Raw genomic sequence first — 6,645 nt, 5'->3', positions numbered from 1 at the left:
TAATTAATTACTTTAATTACTAGTTTTCATTTATAAGTGATCACATTGTGAAAACTTAATTTAAGTGAATTATCAAATTTTAAAATTAAAACTACTACTATTAATTTCTGGAATATAATACGCAATTATCAAAAAGATATTGAAACAAAAGTGCCAAATAACGTGTGAATTCATTTTCCCTTTCCGTCTTCTTCTTTCCTCCTCCTGACCCTCACCTGCAACTCCATTTTCGCATTTCAATTTTTCAAATTCTTCCCCTCAAATATTCAAACAACTCCCTCTCTCTATGAATTTGTCGTCACATACACATGACCACCAAGAACCGTGACTGCTCTCGTCCTGCTCCGGCATACCGTGGGGTCGACGGTGACTTCAAAGGGCGGCGCATCTGGATCAGCCACTAGGGGTAACTACGGCTGGGTTGTTGGTAAGTTCCTGCCGATACAGAACGTTGTTTATTAGCTAAGTTTTGGCATTATAATCTACAAGTTTAAGTCCACACATTCTGTTTCCTTTTACTATTGTCTTAAATTTCAGATAAGTTTTCTGAAATAAGGTATGCAAAATAAGCAATTGTGGAGAAACTGCTATGTGATCCTTAATCTGATACTTATATGTTGTTGGCTATGTGACTTTTGGTTGTTTTCCTTTCAAAATTGTATGAGTTTTGGCAGAGATTCAAGGTTAAATAAGTCCGAGGAACACTAATGGTGTTTAATCTAATAAACATGTAGCCAATAATCTTAATTGTGTAGTTTCAAGTACTGGAAGTCTGGAGAAGCATGTGAGTAACGATATCATGACTGAGTTTAATTCCAATTTGATGGAATGATAAGTTTGACCTGGGGGTGGGAATATTGGGCAATTGAGTTGTCTCATATGCGGGGAAGAAATCAAGATCGAACTATTTACTTCTTTCCCACGATTGAGGTTAGACTCTTTGACGATTCAGTGAATACTTAGTTAATGCTATAGCTACGGTTTGAATGAGCCATTAGCTACTTAAGATGTCTCGTCCAATGAGTTAGTTGGTTGTACAAAAGTTGAACTAAAAGAGTAATAAGAATTGAAAAGGGCAGAGGTAATAGAACGCCAAATATGTGGTGAGGGCCTCTCCAAGTCTCAAAAACGGATATCTGCAAGCAAAAAATTGAAGTTGTTCATAAAAAACCTATCATAAAAATGTTAAGACGGGAAAGGAAAACTTACGGCGTAGAGAAATTTAGCATGTCTGCTACATAGAAATCCATTAAAACTAAGAGCTGTGCAACCAATATATACATTGGCTACATCATCATAAAATTGTGGATTCTAGTCTTCACAATTCCATAAAAATGGTTGTCAAGTCTCCATTCAAAGAAGAGCCACCTCTCTGGAAACCTATGCCCAACCTATGCCTCAGAGCAACACCACCTCGAGTTTCATCCAAATTTAGCTCACTGGATGGGGTCTGCCTTCTCAGAAATGCAATGGCACTCCTCTCCCCAACCATACCTAGGCAAGAAACAAGATACTTGAAAAAACAGAATGCCGCGAAAGGTGGGTGGCAAACATGGACGACATCACAATAAAATGTCGCATCCTTTTCCAACAATGATATGAACTGTTTATCAAAATGTAATGACATCAATTGAAAAATTTACGGCTTGCATAGGATAAATTTGCCGCAACAACACAACAATCTTAAAGAAACTTTTAAAATATTTTGTCTCTACTTATTTGCTAAGTTTTTCCAATTATTACCCAATAATCTCTCAAATAAAAAGCTCATCAATCCCTCACGAGTCCAAACACATGTACACATCCCTCATCAATTTAATAAGTTATTCCAATCGTTAGTTTATTCAAAAAGCAAAATCCTATGCTCTTTAACCAGAATGCAAGAATTTCTCAAAACAGAAGCTTATCCATGATTCATGACTTCACACATCCCTCTTCAAGAAACCAAAATTTACTCCTAAGCATCCACTTCCAATATCATCATTTTCCTCCATCATAACCAACTACACTTACTCCAATCCGCCAAAACAATATACCTCTCTTGAAGAAACTAGATTCTCTATATGAATAGCTTTACACAAAAAAAAAAAAAAAAACAAAATTCCAGTAGACCTAATCCAACACATCCTCAAACATCATGGCTACTTGAAAACAAACAAGCCTGATATATATGTATTTATGTTATCTGGAACTAAACAAAAATTTACGACCATTAGATAAACTAAATCTAGAAAAATTACCGCTTCCATGGCATAAGTTGGAACGATCAGAATCACTACAATCAAGTATGTCTGCTCCTGAAACAATAGAAAAACATACACTATTCATTCATCAAACTAATAATGAAACATATATGCAACTAGGAGTAACAAACCATTGGCCTCATGAAGACGACTAAATGTCTTATGACAACGAACAACGACAGTATAAGAGCCACTGCCATGGCTGTCCCTGCAGTGGAAACCATCCATCCATCGACCGACGAAGTTACCGATTCACCTAAACATTGAAAACCATGAAAATTGAGTACTAAACTAAATCATAGTGAAAAGAACTTTTACTAGAAATTCCTTCATAGATTGTGAAACTTAAAAACTTAGTGGAAAGTGACGCATCCCGGTGGAAGTGACCCATCCCGATGGAAGTTACATGGCCAAAATAGGTCGGATTTTCTGGACAGTGCATTATTCGTAAAACGGCCAACTTCTTCTACTGGACTCCGGTGTGCAAGATCCACGCGAAGCTCTTTCGGAGATGAAGAGAATGATATGCATTAGGGGCTGATTGGACTTCAAAATCGCCAAGAAAATTTCCTCGGCTAAGGCTGTTGCACATCCACATATTTTGTACTCTCTCCGTCCTATAATAGATGGCATAGTTGGAGAATGACACGAAATTTAAGGAGATGTTGTTTTGTATGTTAGGTGGAGAGGGAAAATAGCTCATTTATATTAATGTGAGAGTAAAACTTTTTTTTTGATCCTTTTTTTATCATTTGTCAACAAACATGTTAAAATACCAAAATATAGAAATATAGCCACAATCATGTCGAACAATAGACAAAATATAATCAAAATCATCTAAGACTACGCTCCAAAACCATGCAAAATCCAAGTATATCAGACTCATTATTGTCTTCAATGTTAGAAACATTGCTCTAACATGTTCCTACTACTGTAGGGTAAGTTTATAAACCGAGAAAGGAAATAGAAGGCCAAGTATGGGTTTAAGGCCATTGCAGCTCTCCAAAATGGATAACTGCAAGAAAAAATTTGAAGTTGGTCATAAGCTTGAGTTTCACCCGGATTTAGTTCACTAGATAGGTTGCCTTCTAAAAATGCAATGGTACTTCTCTCCCAACCTGCAAGCATGAAAAATGTAAAGAAGATGGCGAAAACTATCTATGGAGGCTGCACTTAATATGTTGGTGCGCTTGAAAAAACAATGGGAACATACCTAGACAAGATACGAGACTCTTGAAAAAGCAGAACGTAGCAAAAGGTGGGTAGCAAATGTGGACTGCCTCACAATAAAACATGGCATCTCGATCCAACAATGATATTAATTGTTTATAAAAATGTAACGACATAAATTTTATAAAATAAAAAATTTACGACCATCTTGATTACAGAAATTAAATCTAGAAAAATTCACCGATTGCAGAGCATATGAACCATCAAAATCACCCCGATCAAGAATGCATGCTCCTAAAACAAAAGAAAAACATACAAACTATTCATCCATCAAACACTAACGAAACGTATATGCAGCTAAGTAAAATTTATTTGCACTAGGAGTAGCAAACCCTTGGCCTTGTGAACGCAGCTAATTGGTTTATGGTATGTAACAAAGACAATTCACATTGCCATTGATGTCCTTGCAGTGGAAGTCATCCATCGGCCGAACAGCGAAGACATCAGTCACCGATTCGCCTATCACAAATAACTCATGTGCAATAAAATATTAGAAGAATCATCCAAATATAATCATTCCAAGTAAACAATTATCAAACAATAAAAATAAATTGAGACTAATAACTTAAAAAGGTTATAAAAAATATTCATGAGACTAATAAATCACTAAACCAAACCATATCCTAAATGACGTGCAACTTAATTAGATTAAAATATCCTTAATATAGAAAATGTGTTAACAACAACTACCTAAATTAATCCTGTTGACAACAACAATCAGATTATAAATCACGTGTCGCCCAAGGAAGGGGTTATCTTCATTAGGACATGGGGAGTAAATGATTAATAAATTATGGGAAATTGGTCAGAACTTTCACAAAAATTTGGTATCCGGCATAAATTTCCCACACTAACGTTTCCGGCATAAATTTTGCCTGGGTGGAATGTCGATACTAATTCTAGAGCATCCACGTCAACATAGTTTCATCATCTCTGCAAGTTGGAGTGTAGCTCCGACTATTACAAGTAGGTTTTTTGACATTCAACATAGGCAAACTTTATGCTGAAACCTTTAGTGTGGGAAATTCGCACGATTTGAAAATTTGATCATTTTTAAGACCACTTTTAAAGATTGTGGGAAATACCAAATTTTTGTGAAAGTTCACGATTTTTCTGACCAATTTCCCATAAATTATTAATGGATATATTTGTCGTTAATCCAAAATATTAAATTGTATTATTATTTAATCGGTAAATATCGGTATGTGCCGGTATACCGATATTACCCCACCCCTCACCCCAAATGGCCGATCAATCGGCCGTGGCCAATGTCATAGGGCCATGATCGGCCCTCCATTGCGGCTAATATTTAATAAGGGTGTCACTTCCTACATGGGAACTTTTCCTATATAGTTCTCATTTTTATAAGAACTTTAATCTATTATTTCTTACTCACTGAAAATCAAATTTAAGAATTTGAATATAACACGGTCATCTAATTCGAATGTAGATCGATGATATGTCATTTAATTTGACAAAATTAAATGTCTTTATCACATTTATTCTTGGTCAAAACTCTTTGACCAAGTACACAATTCCAACACCCACCACATTACATTGGAGAATATATTATTGTAATTAAAATAGAGATAGATTGAATTTGACAGAAGGTTTAAATTAATTAAAATGAAAAAATGATATATTTAAATTTGGCGTCCACATGTTCCTACTCTATTCTAGTCTCTTCGTCCCCTATTATGTCCCCAAGTTTTCTATTTTGGTACATCCCTTATTATTAGTTTCATTTCATTTTTACTATATTCAATAGTAGACCTTCCATTAACTTATTCACACTCAAATTTTATTACAATATTACTGATTACTAAAAGTTGGACCACATTCCTCTAATTTTTCTAACCCACTTTCCTTAATATTTCTTAAAACTTATGTCGGGTCAAAGTAGGACACATATTTGGAGACGGGGGAGTATTTCTCAAAATCCTTTAAACATGCATTTCACTCACCTTCTATATATTAAAGTATAATGCACATTCCATCGATTCAAAGTGAGACATTTGTTGTTAGGCAAAATTACATAATCAAAATTAAACAAACTAAGTACTAGTCATAATTGGGACTAAAAAACTATGCACCAATTATAATTTGAGACCAAGTAGGTCGACCAAGTTTTTGTGCTTTTCGCACGGATGTATCCCGCCGTGTAACCAGCGCTACCGTGGTCATCTCCCGTGCTTCCGAAGCCGGGTCAGTCCTAATTTCATCATCGAAACCATGAGATTGAGGGAGACACTTTAGCTCTCGATTGTCTGTATTTCTTTGTCATGATTTGCTTTTCTTTGAATATGATAACAATATTTGGGAAGTTGATAACAATTGGAAATTCGTTATGAAGTGAGTGTGGAGTCGTGAAACAAACATCCTCTTGGTCTTTATTTGCTTGGTTTAATTCTTGTAATATAATTAAGGGTAAACTGTCTCTAAAATCATGAACTTTCACAAAAGTTTGGTTTTTCCCGTTAACTTTAAATGTTGCATAAAAAATCATGAACTTTACTCTCGTGTGCCGATTTCCCGAGTCGAGTATTCCGGCTAAGCAGTGTGATGATGTTGGCATTTATGCTGACATGGACGATGATTTGGATGCTTAGTGTGTTTATTTTCATTCCACTCTTCTTCCACCTCATTTACCCAAACCTTAATTTTTTTTTTTAAAAAAAAAAAGATCTCCTTTCTCACTCCAGCACCACCACCACCACCGCCGGCAGCCGCTCCGGCGCACCACCTGCTCCTCCCCTTCTTCTCTTTCTTTCCCTCCTTTCTCTCTCTTTCCCCCTCCTTATCTCTCCCACTCTCAGCCTCTTCGCGCCGCCACTGTGGGAGTGGCGGCGCTCCGTCGCTCCTCTCGCTGCTCCGCCCCCATCATCACCATCCACCGCCGACCGCCCCAATTCATCTCCCTAGCGGCGGCGGCGACGCTCCGTCGCCCTCTGCCCTCGCTGCTCCGCCCCCATCATCACCATCCCCCGCCGATCGCCCCAATTCATCTCCCTTGCGGCGGCGGCGGCGCTCCGTCGCCCTCCGTCCCTTCCCCTCGCTGCTTCGCCCCCATCATCACCATCCACCGCCAACCGCCCCAATTCATCTCCCCCATCCAATTCACGTCCCAATTCATCTCCACCTACTGTCCCTTCTCTCTCCCTTTGTTTCTCAT

This window comes from Salvia hispanica, chromosome 4, assembly GCF_029641045.1.
Source record: "Salvia hispanica isolate PSC_SH4W2 chromosome 4, Shi_PSC_v1, whole genome shotgun sequence".
NCBI lineage: Eukaryota > Viridiplantae > Streptophyta > Magnoliopsida > Lamiales > Lamiaceae > Salvia > Salvia hispanica.
The sequence above is the reverse complement of the archived record's forward strand: the minus strand, read 5'-3'. Positions refer to the sequence as shown.